Source organism: Aricia agestis, chromosome Z, assembly GCF_905147365.1.
Source record: "Aricia agestis chromosome Z, ilAriAges1.1, whole genome shotgun sequence".
Taxonomy (NCBI): Eukaryota; Metazoa; Arthropoda; class Insecta; order Lepidoptera; family Lycaenidae; genus Aricia; species Aricia agestis.
The window spans coordinates 32,141,667-32,167,932 of NC_056428.1; the positions used below are offsets into that span (position 1 = coordinate 32,141,667).

The 26,266-nt window shown below is 35.7% G+C and overlaps 1 protein-coding gene and 1 long non-coding RNA gene across 4 annotated transcripts in view; one reads left to right on the forward strand and one right to left on the reverse strand.

Moving 5' to 3' along the window:
- LOC121738710 (frequenin-1) overlaps positions 1-26,043 on the reverse strand; it is a 229,957-nt gene extending 203,914 nt beyond the window's left edge. For 2 of the 3 annotated variants that reach the window (XM_042130936.1, XM_042130935.1), the window contains exon 1: positions 25,954-26,043. The gene's annotated coding sequence lies outside the window, so the exon portion shown is untranslated. Of the gene's footprint in view, positions 1-22,858; positions 22,862-25,953 lie in introns of all 3 variants that reach the window. The other variant, XM_042130934.1, reaches the window with a different exon arrangement.
- On the forward strand, positions 1,801-18,697 carry LOC121738711. The gene is made up of 3 exons (XR_006037327.1): positions 1,801-1,957; positions 9,348-9,350; positions 18,686-18,697. It is a non-coding gene; the product is annotated as an uncharacterized LOC121738711 (long non-coding RNA).
- Positions 26,044-26,266: the final 223 nt, after the last annotated feature.

Sequence of the window (26,266 nt, forward strand, 5' to 3'; positions counted from 1 at the left end):
CGCTCAGACGGAAGGTCTTTCTTTGTGGCCTCCACGCATATTCCCAAATCCCACAATTCAATGTGACAGCAAGACTCGTGTATACCTGGGATCAACTACAAAACTATTTGGACGTTTAACGTTAGGGTCAGTAACACTGAAAAGACGTTATAAGACGCGACGCGACATAATTGACCGGAATCTCAAAATAAGTCGGAAAAAACATATTTTGATTTTTGTTTTTCAAAATAAACACATCGTTTACTTCGGTTTTAAGGTCAAAAATCATTTAAAATATACAGAGTAGTGGGGTAGTGAAACTGATGATGGGCATAAAATGATTAACAATATAATATATATACAAAATATTATGTTGTGTAATATTGGCACTATACTGTAATAACATACATCATATCGTTTAAACGCCGTTACAGCACAAAATTACGAATTGATTGTGTTTTATGAGTTTAATATCCACAGCAAAAGTCAATATAGTGAAAGCATAGTATTTAATATGTTTATTGATAATGGTACCCATTAGTATCCGTTCAAAAAGAATGTGTAACAAGGTCAGTTTCAACCGATTGATACGTAACGCAACGCATGAGCTTTAATTCATACGTGGGAGAGCCGTGCTTCGGCACGAATGGGCCGGCTCGACCGGAGAAATACCACGTTCTCACAGAAAACCAGCGTGAAACAGCGCTTGCGCTGTGTTTCGCCGAGTGATTGAGTTTACCGGAGGCCCAATCCCCTACTTATTTCCCTTCCCTACCCTTTACCCTATTCCCTCTTAAAAGGCCGGCAACGCACCTGCAGCTCTTCTGATGCTGCGAGTGTCCATGGGTGACGAAGTTGCTTTCCATCAGGTGACCCGTTTGCTCGTTTGCACCCTTATTTCATAAAAAAAATCAGAGCGCAACGCGACGCGTAGATGCATTCATACGGAGTTAACAGATTCGCAGCACATCTCACGCAATTGAAACCTGTCAAATCAATACAAATTTATGCCGCACCGCGCCTCGCCTCGCCTCGTCGCGTTGCGGTGTGAATCAACCTTGAGTACGCATCGTCATAATATCTGTCAATTCAGACGGCAACGCGACGCGTACGGTAGATGCATTTCTGTACACTTGCGTGAGGCGACTTGCAAATCTGTCAAATCTATACTTTAGAAATGTCTACGTCTCGCGTTGCGGTCTGATTTGACCCTTAAAGGCGAATGCCCAAAAATGTATGGACCAAAAACCCGTAATCGATTGAAACCATTTATATGTGGCATAGTAGACTACTTATACTGTATTATAAATACAATGTCCTTTTTGGATTAAACAATCACCGAGTACTTTAATAATCGTAACTAATTGACTTTTCTTATAGGAATCTATATGATATTCAGGACGACGCGATGCTACAAACGATAGTGTGGCGATTAGTACGTAATAAAACATTTTTAATACAGATGTACAGTGTTGTAATTGAGTATTTATGAATTTAATGTTTAAATATTTACCACTTTCATATCTGACAGTATAGAATGTTAGTTTGTTATAGACAATAATATCTGTATACGTAAGTACTGATTTCATTATTAAGTATACGATATCGGTTATACTAGTATGATCGTTTTTTTTTATAAAATAAAGGGGCAAACGAGCAAACAGGTCACCTGATGGAAAGCAACTATACTGTCGCCCATGGACACTCGCAACATACGCACAGCAGAATAGCTGCAAGTACGTTGCCGGCCTTTGAAGGTTTGCAGGTCGTATTGAAAATATATTGACCGTTTCTTTCAGAGTTTTACAGTGCGCAGGAGAAAGTTACGCAAAAAATGCACGGTGGAAGACTGCCACTCATCAAAGTGATGAGGATGGTATATTTTTTGCGTGGAGCGATGGCGAAAAGTTGCAGGTGATATAATTCCGAACAATTTCTTAGAGCACATCACGTGATACAACCGATAGAGGATGTAGATGTTTTTTAGGGTTCCGTACCCAAAGGGTAAAAACGGGACACTATTACTGAGACTTCGATGTCTGTCCGTCTATCTGTCTCCAGGCTCTTACTCAAGAACCGCTATAGCTAGACTTGAAATCTTCACAGATTGTGTATATCTGATGCCGCTGTAACAACAGATACTAAAAATTAAATAAAATTAAGATTCAAGGGAGGCTCCCATACAACAAACGTGATTTTTTGCTCTTTTTGGCTCCTAATCTATAATGGCTATATTATGTAGACACATGATTTATTACGAAATCCTCAATTATGTGTGTACTTTAATATTTAATCGCAAAATTAAAATAAAATAAATAATTAAGGTTGCCTCCCATACAAAAAACAATTTTTCCCTACTTTCGCTCTATAACGGTACGGAACCCTTCGTGCGCGAGTCGATTTTTTTCTACTTAATTGTACATTTTGTTTTGTTTTTCAATATCTCTTTCACGAGAAAGATCACAAAAACAAAGGAAGTAACTAGTTGATTCGAAGTAGATACCATACTGTGTATCTCAGATTTATTTTTTCAAATTATCTGTTTCGGTTATGGTTTAGAAAAAAATAAATTATTGCATATTTTTAATCTACTATTTATGCTCTACTTTGCTGTACATAAATTATTTTAATCGTCTATGGGTTTTTTTTGGGCATAGGCCTTTTATTTGTTTCAGCGTCCTTCACGCGTTTTCAATGTCACAAAAATTGTACTTAAATTAAACAAGATTTCGTATTCAAATTGAGAAAAAAGATTTTTTCTAAATTGAAACGTAGGTACTAAATTGGAAAAATTAAAACTTGTTATCTTCAGTTGCTAGGGTTGGGCGCCGAGATAAGCTATTAAGCTGAAATCGATATTTCGATGCTTTGATCGTGTTGATTTTGGAATTGTACAACAAAAATCAGAATAGTAAATATATCTACATATATAGAGTGCCAAAAGTGTACACAGAAGCACTTGTCTTTTTTCTTTGCTGTTGTAACTGAACAACAAACGAACGACCGACCGACTTTTACATGCCCAAACAAGACACATCAGATTATAACAGTCTGGCTTGTCCCACCAAACAAACGAGAAAATAAAACTTAAAAAAAAAACTTTATGATCCAAACTCGATAGACTACCTTTTTTTTATATGAAATAAGGGGGCAAACGAGCAAACGGGTCACCTGATGGAAAGCAACTTCCGTCGCCCATGGACACTCGCAGCATCAGAAGAGCTGCAGGTGCGTTGCCGGCCCTTTAAGAGGGAACAGGGAAATAGGGGAGGGTACAGAAGGGAAGGGAATAGGGGAGGGTAGGGAAGGGGTAAGGGATTGGGCCTCCGGTAAACTCACTCACAGCAAATGCCGAAAGGTTTATGTGATTTTCTTTTAAATTTTGTGTATTTTATATTTATTGCCCTAATGTTAATTTTTGGATTGACAATTAGGGTCAGTATACGCCAAAACCAAACGACACTTAGAACGACTCTGCGATTCTTTTAAAGCAATTATTTAAAATAAAATAAAAGTTATTACTTAAAATTTTCGGTGTACACTTACTTTTAAGAGAAAACCATTGACATATTGTTATAATATTTAAGAAAAGTAAATCTATATTAAAAATAGATATATCTTAATACAAAAGTACTACGAATGCAAAATCCGTCATTTTAGTCAAAACAAACCGTCTGAAGATCTGAGATCCGAGAAAATCTGTAGAAAAATCAACTTGTAAATTCCAAAGCGAGAATCCAAACAACGCATAAACAAGACATCCTGCGTCCGAAGTTTACCCACAGGGACAAGTTTATAGCGAGGCACACGAAAGATACGCCAACCCTATCGATACATAATTATATACATTATGCAAGTGCTCGCATTTTATTAACAAGTTCCATCTCATACATATGTATATGATACATTTTTTTTTTTTAATGAAATAAGGGGGCAAACGAGCAAACGGGTCACCTGATGGAAAGCAACTTCCGTCGCCCATGGACACTCGCAGCATCAGAAGAGCTGCAAGTGCGTTGCCGACCTTTTAAGAGGGAATAGGGTAATAGGGGAGGGAAGGGAAGGGAATAGTTGAGGGTAGGGAAGGGAATAGGGTAGGGGTTAGGGGATTGGGCCTCCGGTAAACTCACTCACTCGGCGAAACACAGCGCAAGCGCTGTTTCACGCCGGTTTTCTGTGAGAACGTGGTATTTATCCGGTCGAGCCGGCCCATTCGTGCCGAAGCATGGCTCTTCCACGTATAAATACATAAAGTAGATGCATAATTTTAAAATAACTATAAGTAATAATATTAACTTTGAGTAAGAATCTTAATATATAAAATTTCCGTGTCGTGGCTGTACTGTATTTAAAGTTTCCTGAAACGACTTGATCGATTTTGATAAAAAATTTGTGCACTTATCAGATACCAAGTCTGAGAATTTGCGTCCATTATTCATGACAAAACAATATTGTATTTTACCGGTTCACCTAGTATATTATACGTTTCTGTGAAATACTCCTCGTTTATGGTTAAAATACGTAACAGCTGGGTTCTCTATCCCTCTTTTTCAACCTCTGTCCCTTACGTAGGTTAAGAACGAGGGGTCGAAATCGAAACCGTCCTTAATACGTCACGAAGACAATACAACATTTACATCGGCGTAGATTTAAATGAGTTCATAACAAAACGCCTCACTTTCACTGTCTTATAATTAAAAAGCTCTACTGTCTACACTCCACAGGAGAGACTCTTCACGTCGTATAAAAGATTCTCAAACTATATAGAGGTAATATAGTATAACTAATTTGCTCTAACATTCTTCGTTTTTAGGGTTCCGTATCGAAAGGGTAAATACGGGACCCTATTACTAAGACTTCGTAGTCTGTCCGTCTTTCCGTCTGTTCGTCTGTATGTCTGTCTCCAGGCTGTATCTCAAAAACGGTAATAGCTAGAGAGTTGAAATTTGCACAGATTATGTATATCTGTTGCCGCTATAACGACAAGTAGGTAGTAAAATCAAAATAAAATTAAAATTCAAGGGGGAGCCCCCCTTGAATTTTAATAACATTACATACAACAAACGTGATTATTTGGCCTTTTTTGCTCTATACCAATAATGACAACAGGTAAGTACTTGAATTTTTCTCATAGTATACTTTAATATTTAATAATAATTTTAAAATAAAATAAAAATTAATTCCCATACAAAAAATACAAATTTTGTCCTAATTTTGCTCTATAATGGTACGGAACCATTCGTGCGCGAGTCCGACTCGCACTTGGTCGATTTTTATAATTTACACGCAGTTTCATCGCGCGATAGAAAAAGAGAGGGACAGTGCTTCTTTTCAATCAGGTCATGAATTAGTACGTAAGTTAAACGTAAGTTAATTTTTCATTTATATAATTAAGAGCCCGCTGTCAGAAATATCAAAGCATACTAGCCCCGCCTACACACCCCGCTAACCTCCAATTGTGATATAATAAGTCTCAAAAATGTTTATGATGAATTACTTAAAAATTAAATACAATACTAATATATCCTTTAGCCATTATTTCATAAAGTGTGTGATTGTAGTAGTGAAAGTTATTTAATGATAGTAACTCAATAAGTAACAGATATTTGTTGAAAATCCCAAAAAGATTCATAATTTCGAAAAATATAACTATCGAGTCAAAATAAGTGAATCGTGTTTTCCGTTAGGCAAATATCAGATAAATTTCATTTGAGTCAATCGTCTACCGGGATCGTAATACTTATTAGAAAACACAGCAAAATTTCTTATCCACCCCAAAAAAGTGCACAAAGCCACTAAAGAGGTACTCAAAAAATTGTAATAAAATCTTTTTGACGTATTTTAAAAGTGTTCTAGTAAAGCCGTCACACACGTTACAAAGGGTATTATTGCCGTAAAAACTCCGTGTTTCAACGGATTAGCACTACTCGACCTTGAATATTTAAATGGCGTAAATGTATGACCAAATTTTTCAAGGTTTTCTTTTTTTTAGTTTTACATCAATTTATGGCAAATCCCCACACAAGACGCCTATCTTGTTGATGGGCCTCATATGACATTAAGGTAAGAACGAGATGATACAAGGCGTTGTATCTTGATAAATTTGCTCATTAAATTTTCGCACTCGCATGATATTTCAATTTTTGTCGTTATTATACATTTTCATAACGTCTCTTTTTGATGTGACCTGGCCCTAACGGCCTGTCCACATCTCCACGTCACGACGTCGTCAACGTGGAAAGGTGCGGTAACGTGGCACGTGGTACGCTGACGTGACGGGAAAATGCACGTCACGGTGTAGCAACATTTTTGGTATTTTTTTCTTAAATCTCTCTCTCCGTCTTCTTAACAATGAAAGCAGAAAACGTATTATGCGGTCTATGTCTAGATAAGTAGTGAAGAATGTAGCAGTTATGCAAGCCACGGTGACGTACAATATTGCTACATCGTGACGTGCATTTTTATTTTACGTTGACGAAAATTTTCCCGTCACGTCAGCGTACCACGTGCCACGTCACCGCACCGTTCCACGTCGACGACGTCGTGCCGTGGATATGTGTACAGGCCCTTAGAGCAAAAGCAATTTATTTTTTTACTATTCTTCTAAATTGCCACATAGTTTTTGACCTGTAAATAAGTTTGTAACATTTAAAGCCTATATCATTATAATAACATTATCATGACGTAAAACATTGTAAGGTGATGGCTTCATTTAAGAACAAAATACATTATAGCAACCCTGGTATTTGTTAGCTTAGATCATAATTTTAAATGCACTAACTTTATTCCGAGGCGTCGTGCGTGGGTGTGAAAAGATTTCACCTTTTTGAGGCTATGAAATTTTAAGAAAATTATGTAAGTTTGTAGTATTCTTGTGCTAAAATAAGACTTCTTTAATTTATTTATTGCATTGACTTATTAATATGAGATTCTGTATCTATATCTACTTTAAATAATTTTGATGATTTGCAGTAGAATGCCTTTCGAGTAAATTATTAATACATTCATTGTCTAATGACACAGACAAAACAATGTATTACATATCCGTTGTATAACAGGATTTTTTGTTTGAGAGAGAAATATTAATAAGGGGGTTAGTTATTCTAACCCTAAGCAGGGATGTTTGTATCCGTTTTCCCTAAAGACTACTTACGGTATATTTTAGCCAGATGCATTCTACTGAGGCGGTAGTAACCACTAATTATTTATAAGCGTGTCTACGGGAACACCTGTGTTAGGTGGATCATACCTTGCTACTAAATATCGAGTCATTAGTCTTCGGCGCACTTAGAGTATATAATATGTCCGTGGGAGCGTAGGCCGTAGGGCGACATGTCTGGACGGTAAGGCCGAGGTGAAATGTCGTTGCGTTGACACGACAACGTTTCTCCAACGTTTTACATACTCCTATGACAATATAGCTCCGTTGCCTCATGTTGTGTTGTCAGAGCGGCGTTTCTTCAATGTTTGTTGTTTACATTTAATGTGATACCACATTGACACCAGTTGCATAATCGACCGCGGTGTTTTGACGGTACGACAGACAGGAGTTAAAGTGGGATGATGAATGACGCACTGCACTATCACCGTTGGTGTGCGTCATCACGACGCATAGCAAACAACACAAAATATACACTGTAAGGGTTGATTCAGACTGCAACGCGACGCGTAGATGCATTTCTAAATTTATATGGATTTGACAGATTCGTAAAATGTCTCACGCTCACGAAATCTGTCAAATCAATACAAATTTATGCCGAGCCGCGCCTCGCCTCGACTTGACCCTTAGGGTCAATTCAGACCGTAACGCAACGAGGTGAGGCGAGGCGCGGCGCTGCATAAATTAATGACACAATACACGGCAACGTGTTGTTTCTACGCTGTAATGCAGACAGAAAAACGTTTGCATTATTTTCAGCAACTTCGCTGAATCATCTCCGATGCTACCGGAGGCTCTTAAGTAATAACGAATGAAGAATTCAGGCTTTGAAATTACTTTTGCAACGTCTATCGGCAGAAACGTTGCTCATAATAAACCACGTGTATCCTAGATCCGTTTTATTTAAAATGGCGTGACGACGTCCTATAATTAAGTTTTGCACTTTACGATCCCGCAGTTAATTCTCTGAAATGTGGGCAAACAAACTAAATTTCACATAAAACTATTGTCTCTAATCTACAAACAACGCAGCCGTGGCCTGCGTCTGTCGAGTGATATATTTCAGCTTTCCAAATGCATAGTTTTTTGGTAAAGCCATTCCATTCCAACCACGAAAAGAATTTGGCTCACTGATAATTTATAGCCTGGTCCACATACGTTACTTTTTACGACGGTAAAATGTATGGTTTTCGAGGGAGAGATAATGTTTTATGTAAATGAAAAAGCAGTATTGCAAATTAGTATGTAATTGTATTTAATTACATAACAAGCGTTGAATACGGATAATAACAAAGTTGTAACGATGGTGGGACATTTTTAATTTGCAACAGCTGTGGAATATCTTTTTTTTTTATAGGATATCTCACCTTACGAGGAAGTTATTGGAGGCCACCAAACATTATTTTTACAAAATTATTGCTTGAGTAATTACACGGCACGACGCGACACGCGATCTAAACGACAAACTTATCGCGTATTTAGTCGCTTTTAATGTGCACATACCTTTAGTCCCGTCAACCATAGAATTAGAACGTATTTTGATATCGTTGCCGTCAACCCGTCATCATATTAGGTTACAGGTACGATGCCTATTGATTGTGGGCATGTACTTTCTCTATAATTACAGACAGACAATAGAGGTCATTAATTATAGTGACCCTTTGCTACTGATTGGTCAAGTATAATTATTAAGATGCAGGAAGCAATAGCAGTGAAAAGAGCAAATTTCAAAAACGCATAGTTTTATTATAAGATGAGCTTTTGCCCGCGGCTTCGCTCGCGTTAAGAAGTAATTATATACGAACTTTCATCCCCTATTTTAACCCCTTGGAGGTGGAATTGATAAAAATCCTTTCTTAGCGGGTGCCTACGTCATAATATCTGCCTGCATGCAAAATTTCAGCCCGATCGGTCCAGGGGTTTGGGCTATGCGTTGATAGATCACCATGTCAGTCACCTTTGAGTTTTATATATTATAATATAGAGATAGGAATGATTGAATCAATTTAGAAGCAAGAAAGACACAGTAAAAACTTAGTTTATAAGTAAATAATAAAAAATGAACCAAAGTTATGATGACGACTTCACGATCCATAAAATATATTATATTAAACTTTATAATATATATCATACTAGATGACGCCCGCAACTCAGGTAACAGACAGACAGACACTTTCGCATTTATAATATTAGTATGTATATGGATAAGTGAGTGAGTGTGTGAAAGATAAAATATCAATCTTCGGGTGCCCTCCTCCCTCCCTCCCACCCTCACCGGGAGCATCCGCTTGTAATGTAACGTTACAGAGTCAAGCATTACATCAGTGAAAGAGGAGAATCGAGCATTACAATGCGCACGAGAAAGCTCATGGTGAGGAAGCACCTTTAAGAAAATATTTTAACCGTTTCGCTGCGCGACGCGTCATAAAGTTTAGTTCTACGAGGCTCTACGGCAGCGTAGCAGCGGTGCTACGCGTTTAATAACACAGATAATAATATTATAATATTTTATACTAGTAGATTTTTTCAGAAATGTATAGTATGGAAAATATATTCTACTAGATAAGGCCCGCAATTGTTGTGCCAAAGTTCGTTTATACCGGAACCGTATTTTCCGAGATAAATTATCCTGTCTTTACCGGGACTCGAAGTATCTCCATAGCAATTTCAGCAAAATCGGTTAAGCGGTTTGCCCGTGAAGAGGTAACACACAGACGTACACTTTCACATTTATAATATTAGTATATGTATACAGGTAAATTGAATAACCAAATGGCTAGTAGACGACATAAAATACGATATTTGTTAATAGAACGATGTTACATTACAACGATAAATATTTGTGGTTGTGTGTTATTTTTAGAAGCGTTCGTGCTACCCCTTTAACGAAAAAGGTCAACCTATACGACTTTCATACAATGTTCGTAATATATCGAACCTAGACATAAAACCTTATATCACCATAATAAAAACTATATGTGAATATTATTTGTTACTGCCAAAGATAGCGACATTAAGTTTTAAAAATGTTTTTATTGATAAAATGCCAACCTGCCTACATCTTTCATAGTTTAGATCAGCCTTTCCCAAAGTGAACGATAACACCCCCTTGTGGGCGCTGAGGGGCATTGTGGGACCCATAAAAAATGGACGTGATATCATGATATGTAGAGACTTTTGGGAGTGATTTGTGATTTAATTTCATCTGGATGCATTTTAAGTTAAATGCATTTATTGATTTATTCCCTCGCATTAGTTTTAATTTTTTGCTGACAAGTTTTGAAGGCGAGTTCTTAGAATATAATGTTTTGTTAAACAAAAATCCCGGATTTCCGGGATTGCTATAAATTCGGGAATGCAATTCGGCCATTCTCAGGTTTGGCTTTATATTACCGTTACAATTTTTTTTTTCGCTAATTTGACTTAAACTCATTAAAATATGAAAGTAATGAAAGATACGAATACAATAATAAATTTGGCGTGGTACAGTTAATTATAGTTTTTTTAGATAATAAGCCTTAAAATTTTTATGGATACGGTAATTAGGCAAATGTAAAATTTTGTGTAACGGTAATTAAAAAGCATTATAATTCTATCTAAAACATCATAAAAAAACACTGATTAATAAGTTGCATATGTATAATTGTCACAAAAGGGGTAGAATTAACGATGTCCTTTACAACCATAACCTGGCAATAGTAAGAAATATACACTTTCAAATAAAATCTGAAAAATGAGAAAATAACAACAAATATTGTTTTATTCAGTAGATATTTTTTAAGATCCAGGTACGATGTACCTAAAAATATTTATATTCTAAATCTCTTTGGACAGAATAGCAACTCAAATGTAGCTCACAGCTTTTACAGCTCGAAATTTACTTATTTTTGTTTTCTCGTAATTTTACAAGTTCATCTCTATTTATGTACACTTATTTCTCGTTTTTTTTCCATTTTTTCTTTTTTTTGTCTTTTGTAATAAGCTCTAAAGCTTAACTCATTTCTCTTTTGAGTTTTCTTCCGCCATTTTGTTCGAATTTCGCTGATAAGCAGTATTTTCTTTTATAAAGTATACCATTCTTTCACTTTTTCCCTTGATCTCTGATAGAAAACTGGGTAATTTCAAATTTTTACTCGACGTTTTCAAGGAACAAGCCTTCGTTTCTCCAATTTCTTCTCTGGTCATTCCCATCCAAAAAAAAATTGTATATAATTTTATGAATACTCAGCATATAGATATCTAAATATTATATATATATATATATATATATATATATATATATATATATATATATATATATATATATATATATATATATATATATATATATATATATATATATATATATATATATATATATGTATATATATATATATATATATATATCACAAAGGGACTAAATGACATAGTGACATATCAACACACAGCCCAAACCACTGGACGGGTTGGGCTAAAATTTGGCATGCAGGTAGATGTTATGACGTAGGCATCCGCAAAGAAAGTTCTTTTATTAAGTCTACCCCCAAAGGGCTATGAAACTTTGTAAAATTAAATAATAATAATAAAAGCCATTTATTTCGGATCACAGGAAATCCATAGTGTTAGTAGAAAGTACAATTAAAATTTAAATTATGTTAGTCCATTACATTGCAATTCTTATAGTATAAAATTATTTATTATGAATGGTAAGGCATTGGAACTATTAATGAAACTTAATCTCTATCTAACATGCACCTCTATCCAAAGCCTTATCAAACCATCAAAACTGTCAGTTAATACCCTTAGAATGCTGTTATTACTACTTGTGATACGCTGCATCAAAGACGCCACTCGTTTCCTTAGTATGCGTGCGAGCGTTACAGCCATCAGTGCGCATTTCGGCAAACATACCTGAGGCACTACAGTACCTCGGTAGTCCTAACAGCATTCTAAAGATATTATTGTACTGAATACGAAGAGCATTTATCGCACGCTGGGTGTAGCTCGCCCATAGATCGCATGTGTAAAGGGACTGACAGTAAGCTTTAAATAAAGTCACTTTTACCTCTGTAGAGCATCTTGCAAATCTACGAGCTAACATGTTCCCACGTACGGCCAACGCTCTTCGCTCCCTCTCAATGTCTACTTCGTCAGCAAGCGTGTCAGTTACCCAATGACCCATGTATTTGAATTTATTGACTTTAGCAAGTGGAGCTTCATTTAGAAACACGGGTGGTATTGTGCTAACTTTGTGTTCACGGGGTTGAAAAACAAGAAGTTCACTTTTCTTAGAGTTATACCTGAGTCCTTGGGCCTCGGCATACGCTTGACACTTGCCTAGCAGTTTTCCGAGGCCACTGATCGAGGGACTGAGCAACACCATGTCATCAGCATAACCAATGTAGTTCAGCCGTACTCCGCCAATGGAACAACCGACATTAGTGCTGATCAGCTCCTATCATAAAAGATCAGCTCCTCGATCAGCTTATTTACGTAAAGGTTGAACAGACGAGGAGATGTTAATCCATCTTGTCGAACTCCACACCTTAATTTATGAATGAAACTCGCTAGAGAGAGCCCCAGACCACTTTACAACATAATTTTAAACCGATCGGGCTAATACTTTCCATGCATAAAGCTACTATGACGAAGGCATCCCCTAAGAAAGGGTTTTGATAAATTCTACCTCTAAGGGGATAAAATAGAGGATGAAAGATTGTATTTAATAATACTTTTTAACGCGGGCAAAAGCTAGTATTATTAAAGACTCATTCATGATTATAATAATAATCTATGAAAACCGCGAGAAAACTTCAATTGATAAAAAAGTACGTATCAGTTTTCCATACAACGGTAATTATGAACATATGGTAATTAGTATACGGTAATTAGAAAAAGTTAGATTTTTCTTGAAATATTCTAAAAACCGACACAGTTTGCAAAAACTTGCCTAGGGCAAAGTACGTAGGCCAAATGACTTTCTAGATTGACATGATCAACATACAATCTTATTTAAAAATCAAGTAGCAAAATAAGATTACGTCAATTAGAAAAGTTCGTTACCAAAGCTACGGTAAGTAGATACTCTCGTGCTTCATCGGCGGCACACTAACATTAACGACGTAGGACCGCTGATAGGCCGTGGAAAACGCTAAGGAGAAGAGACCCGTGCACTTGTAATGTGCCAAATCCTGTTATTTTTGGGTGGGCACCCGAATATTCCAAGTCGATATTTTCCAATGCGATAACCAATGTTTATGAGCATTTAAAACGATGAATAGATCATGGTTAATATGTATGTTATAAAAATTACAAGTAAGTTTCGAGATCAAGTTGGCGTGGGGACACGTCACGGTAATGAGAAAAACATGATTTTTGAACACGACTTAAATTAATTTAGTCTGAATTACTTAAATTAGAAGCCTGTGTTTAAGTTTGTAGCTAGTTACGGATGCTATCTACCGTTTAAAAATATTGCATACTTGAATAAGATAATATTACAGAGTATACAAGCCCGGGACACTTAAATTTTGCTCTCCTGAGAATGGCCGAATTAAGTCGGTGATAATAGTAAAAATATGGTTTGTAAACGAGTAATTTAGCGGCATTTTATATTTATTTTTATAAAATTTGCGGCAATGGGTTTTATTTATTAAATAATAAATAGAAGAAAGAAAGAAGATAAGAAAGTAGGTGAAACAAAAGGGGGCGTTAAAAAATAATTTGTCCCCAAAGTGGGCAGTAGACAAAATAAGTTTGAGGACCCCTGGTTTCTAATTATTATATAACTACTTGTTAGCATCCTATCCAAATTCTACTAATAATTATAGGATTGAATGTTCCAGATGATTTCCAACTTTTCTACCTAAAAACGAATTTTTGAAATGATTTAACCGCTGAATCTAAGGAGTTAATTAGCATTACAGCATTGTTGCTATATATTATAACATATTATAGCCTTGTGAGTTGTGGCTATGGTATCTATTATAAATATAGGATAATGAGAAAGAAGAAGAAGTATAGAAATATAAGAGGTAGACGGTAAGTTTGTCACTTTAATGTATACTCAATTTTAAATACTAAAATTCAATTTTAAATAGCTCGTAAAAAATAATCGCAACACCTCGCCGCGTTTCGTTTTAGTGTCGCCTGACCCTAACAGTACAAGTTTAAGGGTAATCTTCGATACGGCGACACCCCACCAAACTGAACGATGAAATTCACGTCAATTATTCACCATCAATCATTTCAACTGCGCCATGCCTCAACCAACGCTAACTTAAAATTAATACAACGGACAAAATAAATTTATAAAATACCACATAACATGCGGCAGTGTGTCTGTCCGTCTGTTTATATATCTGATTGTTTTAAAAATGTTTAAAATTTGGAAGCCTTGTGTCTTATTTTTTTTCTTGTATTTAAAATTATTCTCGGTCTAACATGTATTATTTTCTGAGTTTATCTTCAAGTTTAAATAAATATTATTATTATTAATAAATTTTTACTAATATTTCATATACAGTGTGTAACAAAAATAAGTGATAATACTTTAGGGTGTGTACGTGTTCCTTGTAGAGAGTTCACTGTTGGCCTTTCAGCACTGCTACTTTCACAGTAAACTCTCTACAAGGAACACATACACACCCTAAAGTATTATCACTTATTTTTGTTACACCCTGTATATATATATATATATATATATATATATATATATATATATATATATATATATATATATATATATATATATTATTCCCAAGTTTCTCATATAATATTTTTACTTGGCAGAGAAGTTATGAATTTTTTTCGACATGGTCTTTATGACACTTTACCCAAGAGAATAAAGGAGCAGCGGCGAATAAATTTTTCATTTCACGACGTAAAATATAATTGCTTAGCAAATCGGCCGTGTAATGCTAAAAAGGCTTAAACCATTATTGATTCTTTCAGTTTTGTTCATCAATTTAATAGGGGTGTACCTCAGGGATCTTAAGCTCACTTTTCATTTACTATACTATTTTCGTATCTAAATTGAGATACCTCTATACTTCATCTCAATTTATGTCGTTCTAAGTGTGAACCCGCTCCGTATGCTACTGATTTAAAGGATTAGAATTAAACTCGCCATTAAAAAACTAGATCAAAATCGGTCCATCCGTTTGGATGCTACGATGCCACGGACAGATACACACACAGACAAACGAACAGACAAACAGACACGTCAAACTCCCCCCTTTGTTGTCGGGGGTTAAAACGCAAATAATTTTGATTTTTGTTCATCCCATTTGACTGAAATTCGCGTATCTGTAGGCCTACTATGAAACCGTTTTGAGACTCAAACAATCGGACGTGAATGCCGCGTCCTGCTCTAACAACGTCATTTCACGTTTGTTAGAGTAGGACGCAACATTCTCGTACGATTGTTTGAATCTCAAAACCGTTTCGTGGTACGGGCCCTGAATCGTCCATACTTACTAATATTATAAATGCGAAAGTGCGTCTGTCTATCTGTCTGTTACTTCTTCCCGCTCAAACCGCTGAACCGATTTTGCTGAAATTTGGCAAGGAGATACTTTGAGTCCCGGGAAAGGACATAGGTTACTTTTTATCCCGGAAAAATGTACGGTTCCCGCGCGATAAACGAGTTTTGGCGCAACGGAGTTGCGGGCGTCATCTAGTAACAAAATATATTATGCAGAACAAGAACTTGATAACAAAATAATATTATGTTATGAGTTATGACCCAGTCAAAATATAAGTTGTAGACTATAATGTTTATCGCGCCGTAATGCATCGTCAAATAACGTGTTTTACCAGTTGTACTTATAAGAATTTGATTTTTAGCGCTTTTAACTAAGTGGCTTCACTGAATCGTTTTCCGGGCTAGGCAGAGGTAAAAATGAAACAGCAGCTGAAGCTGACATATATTTTTGCCAGTGGAGATGGGGCAGTAGGCTGGGAATTTTCGAGGCGTGACCTCGAGGCATCACCTCTTGTCTTGACAACATTTAACACTTTGACCCATCCCCTAAAAGCGCTTGGCTAAATAATTTTTCACTTCAATAATTATTTTTTTAAATCATCACCTAAATAACAACATAGACATATAATATTTCTCGAAGATTATACGCAGCGTGGCGTTTTACTGGCCCCAGTGGAATGTGCTAAAGTTCTTACTGTATATTTTCATTAGGCTAAAAGTTTCTCGGGTGTTATTCACACACGGAGAATAATAAATGCGTATTCGCTTGAGGCTTCAGCATATAACGTGGATATATTGTCATAATATTATGTCGCGTATTTCAATAGTATTTATGTCTTAAAAGGCCTAAAGGCTTTTCGGTGGTTATTTCCGTTTGTTCCTTAATAGTTCTGATTATGGTTGTATTAGAAGTATTTCTTCTAAGATGAATAATTTACACAAGAAAACGATGGATACAATTTGAGCAAAGAATCCTACATTTTAAACACGCTCCCATCTTCAATGCCATGCAAATAATGAAATAGTTTTGTTCTAATGTTCTCTGATAAATAAAAAAGAATAGAAAATAATCTAAATCCTTGTATCGTCAAAGTTTAAGCGCTCTTCGTAAAACTTACATAAATATTGTAAAATAAAATAAAATACAGTTTTATTCACAATAGGTGTCATGAATCATGATACTCTTTTTGAAAGTCGCGTCGTAGAAAGAACGTAGAAACTAGGATGCCTGCCACCGGTTCGGGAACTAACCCGAAGCCACCCTTTTCCCAAGGTGTGCTGTCTTCAATGAAATCATTGACTTTATAATACGCTTGAGCGTATGCTTAAGTATTATAAAGTCAACGTTCTTTGACTGTTTTTTTTTTTATTTAAAGGTAAATTTTGAACAGTTTCTGGGATTCTATTGTACAAATACAATGACCTATAGCTATGTCCACACTATGCAATTTCATCTTCAATTTTCGTCATCATCTTTTTATTCAACTTTCGTTTGGCATATTCAATAATTGAATTCGTCAAAATCCAAAATGCTTTCCTCGCATTGGAAAGAAAAGTGTTAGGTATAGAATATAGCGTCGCGGGCATGCCTCACGTGCGATGTTGACTGCGCTATAACGCATGCCCTTCATGAACAAAAAAGGCACAGTGTGGACAAAGCTAATAGGATTTGCTAACTTTAGCTAATCTGTGCATTGCTATAGCTAGCTTGTTCTTATTTCTAGTATTCACATCATGATTATCGCTTTTTTTTTATAATTATTTAGGGTCTTTCTAACATATTATATAAAACATTTTCCAAAATGTATTGAAATACGACGGTCAAAATTCTTATTTCTTTAAACTTATCTTAAAGATTCAAAAGAAGACATCTTATAAATAGAACGAATAGCTCGCTTCTGCAGCACAAATATTGTACAGCATTTCCCCACAAGAAAATGTAAGACATTATGCTATGAAAGTAGCTAAAATAAACTCGCGCAGTCTCGTCATCAGTAATTTCACGATTTTTTTAACAGCATAATATGCTGCAGAACTAGGCTTATCTGCCAGTTTTACAATATGTGGACCCCATTGTAGTTTACAATCTAGTGTTATGCCTAGGAATACAGTGGTGTCCAGCTTAAAGCATTTGGTGTACAGCTTAAAGCATTTAAAGTACTGCAATAGTTAAATGATAAATAAGATGGAACACGTGTTATGCAACCGCAATGTAGCCTACATTTGAATATGCATTCAAAGATTTTCCGCTCAAATCCTCTGAGATAAACGGAGATGCGGAAACTCTACATTCAGAAGTAGTCAAATACTCACGACCTATTGAAGTTGCGAAGACGTGAAATTGTCATTTTAAACCGCTTTGTGAACTCAAATAATTCGTCTGGCTACATTTTTTATGACAACACAATTAATGTGCTCACTTCATGTAGGCCGATGATGGAATAAGCCAACATGCGTAGGGTCAATTCAGACCGCAACGCGACGAGGCCAGGCGCGGCGCGGCATAAATTTGTATGAATTTGACAGATTTCAACTGCGTGAGACGTCTTGCGAATCTGTCAAATCCATAATATTATGTATGCGCCGCGTTGCGGTCTGAATCAACCCTTAAGGAGACAAGGGACCAATAGAAGCAGTAGCGAACTTGTAGAAGGGCATGTGCTTGTATTGCCCTTGATTTGAATACTGCTGCTGCGCAATCTTGGTGATAATCACGGATATCTAACATGGCTCAACTTGGCGAGTACGAACAAACGACAATATGATACTAAAAATTATTATATTATGATTGAACTATTTCACCTTGATTGAACGTTCATAAAAATAATACGAATATGACGACGATTATTGTGAGACATTTTTATATTTAATGTAATAAGATAGTTATCACTTCTGATAGAAACTAAAAAGGACACGTAGGTCACGTGAAAATAAAATAAAAACTCGCACATGAATTACAATTTTTCGCGTAAAATTTCTGTTTCAAATAAATTTATATTTATTAAAAGCCGCAAATACGAATCGTGAGTTCGAAAGAAATTCAAAAAAGGTTACACCTTTTTAAAGATATGACAGTGGGCGAGAGCCACATCTCGCCGTATTTAATTAATGCGCTAGTGATGGGACACACTCGATACTAGCTGTCAATAATGCGTCTTCCTTCCTTTTTTATCAACATTCCAGGTGGGAGCGAATCCAATTATTTTTTAATCAACCGTCACGTACTTTCAATCATTTTGCGCCGAACAAACAGTTTCGCGGGTGACTTGAGACTGTTCAGGCTCTGTGATTGGTTGGCTGTCAAAATTTGGACCAATCATAGAGCCGAATCGCGTCTTGAGACCGAGATGCATCTTGAGTACCGACTTTTTATACCGGCCTCAGACTCTCGAGCGCCATCATCAGGCTGGATTTATATGCGGCTGCGAGAGCGCGCGGTTGGGCCGCTACACCGCGGAATCACAAGTAAATGTATACAGTAAGAGCCCTTCGACATGATGTTTTTTTGGGCACTGATGACGCGGGTTTAGGATGCGCTCGTTACTTGCGCGTTTTCATCGCGTTTCGGCAGATATTACACGTTTTTGACGCAAAGGAAACGCGCGTTTGTATCGATACAAACGCGAGATGAACGCTAATGAAATGCGCTTTACTGTGGTCAAAAGCAGCGCCGATAGATACACAACGCGACAGGAACGCGATATAAACGTGATACAGACATGATACTAGCGCGCGCTTGCAGCTCGTCCGAGTTGCGTTCGCAAAACGTGGCGTTTGTGTCGATACAAAAACAGCATCGTGCAGTGTAGTTTTTTTTTTTTTACGCAGTGTAAACGTTAAAACGTGTCGTCTTCCTTGCGTTCGCTGAGCGTTCAACTTGCGTTTGTATCGATACAAACGAGCGTAAAAAAAAAACGTCGTGTGAAAGGGCCCTGGTGTCTAAGCATACTAGGCCAAAAAAACGCGACCGAAGTTCGGCAGACGGCACGATTACGCCTGCAATGTACTTATTTTAAATTATCGATGACACACCATGCGAAATTACGTCGCGTTATATTGTATGCGTAGCGCATTGCAAGCGTAATCATGCCGAACTTCGGCTGCATGTTTACGGCCTGGTGTGTTTAGACACTAACGCTTTATTTCAATTGCGGCACGGTCGCGCTGTCGCTATGTAGCCGCTAAGCTGCACGTTCGGGCGGGCGCATATAAATCCAGCCTTACAGTGCGGGAATAAAGTCGATTTATCATTCGTTTGGCGTATCTTTGTCCGATATTTTATTTATTCGCATTGTAGGAAGTAGTCTGTTATAGTACTGTTCCCTGAGGGATACTTAAAAAGGCTTGTCGTAGAGGTAGAGCCATTTTCCCGGGTTAAGCTGAGTGGCTTTGTGCTCGATACCTAGGGATTCGGTCATTACGCGACGATAACTTATGTTAAGGCGAAAAGGATGAAGGCTTGTCTAGCAGAGAATTTTATGACCAAAAGATACCACCTTGAATCCGTAAATAATAATTACATATTTTATGGATACAAGGTGGTAGTATATTTTATCTCTATATATAACAATCCTGACTAATAAAATAAATTTGTTCATATCTTATATCTTTAAACGACCTAGGAATCATTTATAGAAAATGTCATTTTCATCGAATACCGAGCAAAGCTCGGTCAAATAGCTAGTTATATAACTAAAATAGTAAAACTAATGACGAAATAAATTAATAATATAGTTTTTTCTAAATATGTCGATATCAATTATTTTTGATACTATCGCGTCACATCTCTAAAAATTTGAAGCTATCATCATCATCATCATCATAATATTAATACGCGAACGAAAAACTTTCTAACCCCTTTTCCGAAAAATGGGGAAACGTAGGTGCATGACATTTTGCACAGTTATAGTTTATATGGTGAAGGAGTGCATCGAACTAATATTATTTTGAAATTATGCTTTTATCATACATTTTTTTAACAAATAAAACATTACACACACTACAACACACACACATGAGAAATGACAGATTTTTGAGTGACAAGCCTATACATACGAATTATACTCTTTAATTTATCGTTGAAAGTCTGTTGACAACAAGTTGACAAATTGAAAATGGATTATAGTTTTTTTTTTATTGAATCTAAGATACTATTAGACAATGCTTACACGGCCAGTCACCCAGAGATGAGGGTTGAAAAAAATTATAAAGTCAATATTTTTTACAAAATATAGGTATCCTAATGTCGTCGAAACTAAGGTCGAATTTCGACCATTGGGCAATCTCTAGTATTTTTTAATTAAAATGTCAAAGAATATACTGGAAAGCTGCATGATCTCTATAAAAAAGAAGTTATAAGAAGACAAACTCTCGACGTTGAAAAAGTAGCTAGGTATTCGTGTAGTTTTTCCATTTCAACAAAACAAAATATATAATAAAATGCTTTAGTCATTACGTAAAATACTGTTTAAGTACTTAACTGGAGCAGTGAAATTATAGTATTTTAACTATTTTCAAGAAATTCAAGTATATTTTCCTGAAAATGAGTAGAGTTTTTAAGCGTGATGTACGGAGCTGGCGAATATAAGCTCTGTTTCCCCGCGAACCTCTTAACATCCCATTATCTTGGGTTGCCAGGCGAATAAATAAAAATTCATTCCTTTATTTTGATTGAAAATTTTAAATAATATAATGATTGTTTGTTTTTTTTCTTTTGTAAGTAAATTACTAGTTAACTACTTAATCACCTTGGACAATAATGGTCAACGAGGACTTGTTGACTGCAGAACCCTTAAATGGAACCGTAACGGGCTGATTTTTAGGTTTCCGTACCCAAAGGGTAAAAACGGGACCCTATTACTGAGACTTCGATGTCTGTCCATCTGTCCGTCTGTCTCCAGGCTGTAACTCAAGAACGGTAATAGCTAGAGAGTTGACATTTTCACAGATTATGTATTTCTGTTGCAGCAAAATAAATTAAACATTTAAGGGGGGCTCCCATACAACAAACGTGATTTTTCAAACATTTTTTGCTCGGTATCAATGATTACAACAGGTAGGCACTTGAAATGTTCACAAAAGCCTTAATTATATGTGTACTTTAATAATTAATAATAATATTTAAATAACATAAAATTTAACCCATACAAAAAAACACAATTTTTGGCCCACCTTTGCTGTAAGTCTAACAGTACGGAATCCTTCGTGCGCGAGTCCGACTCGCACTTGGCCGATTATTTGTATATTGATTGGTTATTATTTATGTAAATTAACAGTAACATTGTGCTACAAATTGAATAATTCATATTTTAAGACCATCAAATCGAAATATTTAATAATTTCTGCCTCTGTTAGCTACCACTTTCGAAAATTTTTGCAAAGGAAATTATTGTTCGTCTTTAATCAAACTGAAGCTACTCACGGAAAATTAGCTTGATAGTAATCAAGTCAAAAAAGTGTTCTAGGGAACCTGTACTATTAAGTACCATCGGAGAAATTGATTCTTAGGCAGTTGGCAGGCCTACATCAGTTGGTCGGGTTATGTCAATTAAACATTAGCAGTTATTAGTCATGAACTGATGGCTGGGTTTGAAGTAACGGAACCAAATTACATAGGTCCGCCAACTGAATGAACTATCTATCAGTCTCAAAAAAGTTAGCTGGCACCGACTTCAAAATAATGATTATTGTGTACAGAAATAATTGAGGATTCTAAGGCGAATTCTGAAAAAGGCACTTTTAAATTCGCAGTAACTTTACGCTACCTTGAATAACAATAATCTTTTAAGGTATTTTTATATAGTTGCCGATTTTTTTTTTATAAAAACAATACTGCATTGTAACTTTTCAGACTCATGTACATGTTAATACATGGTACTACCACTACATTTACTTTTGGTCACTTTTAATCCCAACTTTAAGTTAAGCCAGCCACTGTCAATTCTTGTAGCATTAAAGCCATTAACGCGGCCGACTATCCCCTAAGTATTTTAAAACCTCCGTTTACTTCGAGCAGTAAAGTCCATTTAAAAAAGTGTAATGGCTTTTAAGAATTTAGAATAGTCCATTAGTGTTCCATTAATCAGTCAACCTTCGCCTGGTGCCCGAAAATTAACGCCACAAGATAACTACGCAGAGATATCTCACATTCCGCCATCGAAGCCTACAAAACACGCAACAAACGAATCAGCCCAACGCGCGAAGGCTTTCTGCCGCACGCACAAAGAAATGCCTTTTTGACAAATACACGGTACGACTATCTGTGTTTTTGTGTCCTAAATTCTTTTATCATACAGAATGCCTACAAAATTTTTCAAATCAGTCGTATGCCTTAGCAGGCTCCTAAACGGTCAATTTTATTGTGCAATATCACGTATTGTTCAAATTTATTGACCGTCTAGACTCTAGGGTTAATAGTTAATAGAATCAGGCGTTACTTTGCGGAAATCCATAGCTTTAAACTTAGTTTGATTTTATTTTTAGCAATATTCCTCGAAATAAACCTCAAGGCTCAACCTTTAAGTAAATGAGTGAGTGTACGCATAGGCATGCGTACAGCACCTCCCTCCTCTCCCACACTGCCTACTCGCTTACAAGAACCTGCAAACACCACCACCGCACAAGCAATAATGTTGGCAAATCCGTGCAAGGCCCCTCACTACCATGCAGGTTGAAAACCTCGACGCGCGTTTTGCCCCAACACCGGGGCATCCTCAGGATGTGGACTCTACGAACAACGTCGGTCGTAGGGTATCTAGGGTTAATTATTATTCCTCGCTATGCTCGCCCGCCTTTCAATCTTGTTGTCAAATAAGTTGTTCAATTAATATTGCGCAATAAAATTTGTCGTCTAGAGGCCCGCTAACCAGTAAGGGTCAATTTACATAGCACTGTCGCGATGCATTTTTAAATCAGCCATTCAAATTCGGAAAAGGCTGCTCGACACCGCGAGCACCAAGTGTGTTTCTAGTTTCTACTTGTGTAATAATCAATTTAATTTTTTTTTCAATCCCGTTCAATGTGTCATGGTGTAGTTAGCTTACTCGTATGCCACTTTCATTTTGTTTATTCTTACCCCTGAGACCAGCGGGGCTAACATGGTCGCTTTGAAGAATCATGATATGAATCATAATAATATGATTCATTTTTCTATAATCGCAAAATGCAACTCTGCTTACAATTCATTTCTGAATTTTTGTACTGATTTGACATTTGTCAGTTTGACAGTTTTGACAATTCATTTGCTGAATTGATTGAGAGGAATTGCTAAATGTGACCATTTTAGCCCCGCAGCTATATTCAAACTGCGCCGCGCCGGGACTTTGTCTGTGGCCTTTGTTTGTGTGTGTGAATGAACAAGGTAATTTTTTAACCCTACAATATAATTTTGGTTGCGGCCCGCGATACCAAGACTAAAACGTGTATGTGGCCCGAATAAAAAAAAAACCTACTAAAACGATCTCTACTTCACTGCTTTCAATGCGTCACAAACTAAATCAAAAGTGAACAAAAACACAGTTAAAGGTTAACCTGATCCTTCCAAATAATTAGATAATTAATCATAAGCATAAAATATCAAACATTACAACCATGGTAAACAAAGCCTATCGGCAGCGGCTACACAATAAAGTCGTAACCCGTTTTTAATAGTTTTTTTTTTTCTATTTAATTAAAATGTTTATTTCAATTGCCACATACCCATAAATTACAAATTTTAATAAATTAAATAAAAATAAAAATATTTTATAAACAATTATTAATAGAATTGATAATTAATTATGCGCAGCAAAAACTAGATCTCTTGTAAAATTGTCTTTTTAAAGTTTAGGACCTTAATCATATGGATTAGTTGCTGTTACATATCATGCATTATGCAATATGCAGCAACATATCTAATTCAGTGATGATCGAGTATAAGTCAATACTTGGTTTGTTTATCGACTAAATATTTAGCTGGATCGCGATATTTGTCAACCTCTGCTTTTGGTATGCGATGTTTGTTTCCTGTTCGTTTGTTGCTATTTATTATACATAGCGAAGTTATCTCAAAAATGTGAAAATAAAAATGTATTTTATTATTTTACTGTACCTTTTAGTACAAAAAGCTACTCACAAAAAATTAGCTTGTTAGTAATAAAAAAAAATGTTCTAGGGCTCCCGTACCATAACGTTAACAGTAATTTAACTAAAAATACAACGTGTTTATAACTTTGGAGTTTTCGTCTCAATATTAAACTTAAAGTACGGGTCTACATAAAATATTAAAGGCCTTATGATTCAGCAAACTAAAACTTCAATAATGAGACGCTATTTTCCAATAAATTATTAAAGAATACCGAAAACAATATCAATTTTAATTATAAATGAATAAAACAATAAATATATTTTAATATTATCAATCACTATACTTGCATAATATTATGTAACAAAATACAATGCATCGCTAAAAATATTAAGCAGCAGGATTAATACAAAAATCCACGTTTATAATTATTGAGACAAAATATATTTCTGCATGAAATACTACTTAAACATAAAATTAATTATATTTATAATTAAATGATAGTATGAAAACTTTACTTTTGGTTACTAATATAAATTATTAATATAATATAATATTTAATAGCTATTCACTAATCATGAATTTAGCAAGCCAAATTTCTTTTAAAATAAGTATGAAACTATTGACTGCAGAAAAAAACACCCAAGAAAGCTACCATTTTACATATTTTAGAATTGTTAATGATACCGCGTGTTTAATAATAAAATAAATAAAAATAAAATAAAAATAAAAATAGCCTTTATTCTATTACCAGTAATTGTTACAATTTTTTTTTTAAATTAAGATTACATGCATACATTAGTTATTATTGATACTATTCGGATTAAAATATATTACATTACAATTTATTGGTTACATTAAAAACATTTCATTTTAAACAAAATATTAAAAAAATAATTTTATAAGTAATTAAAATAACTATATATCATTTGTTTCAATATATAGCATTTTTCAAAATAATTTAATTTATAGTAAAGATATTACTTTCATAAGATAACATAATTTTTTATTTTATTATTATTAAAATACTATTTCGGTTTAATAACAAGTCCGTAAATAGATATAGCGATAAGAATTTCCAACAGTCACGCAAACGCCGATAACTACATGTAATTTCCGTTCACAATCACTTCCACACTTACTGGAGATCTTATCACTCCATTGTACTGCCTACTTAACTCCCAAATCGCTTGCAGCAACAATTTCGCAAAAAAAAACTTCAACGTCAAAAGTTGATCGCACAGCATTACGTAAGGAACGAGTAGCGGGAAATTCAAAATTTGCACTTACCGCCTTCGAAGTGGGGTGGCTCGAGAGCAGGTTACGAACGCAACGCGACGGGACCGACGCAGCGGGTAGAGTGGGGCGACCGCTCGCGAGGGCGACTCACTAGGAATTGGCGTCACCCTACGCGCCAGGGATACCAGTTGGACAAATTCTACCAGCACCGCGTTGCGCAGTAAACTTCGTGCCTACGTAACTTCAGTTTGTGCGCGTATTTCTTCGGATTTTGACAGGAGGATAAGTATTTCGATAAACGACCTTATTGTAATAAAAAAAATACGGAAAAAGTTGAAAATGTTCTGAAAATTTCATGCATGTG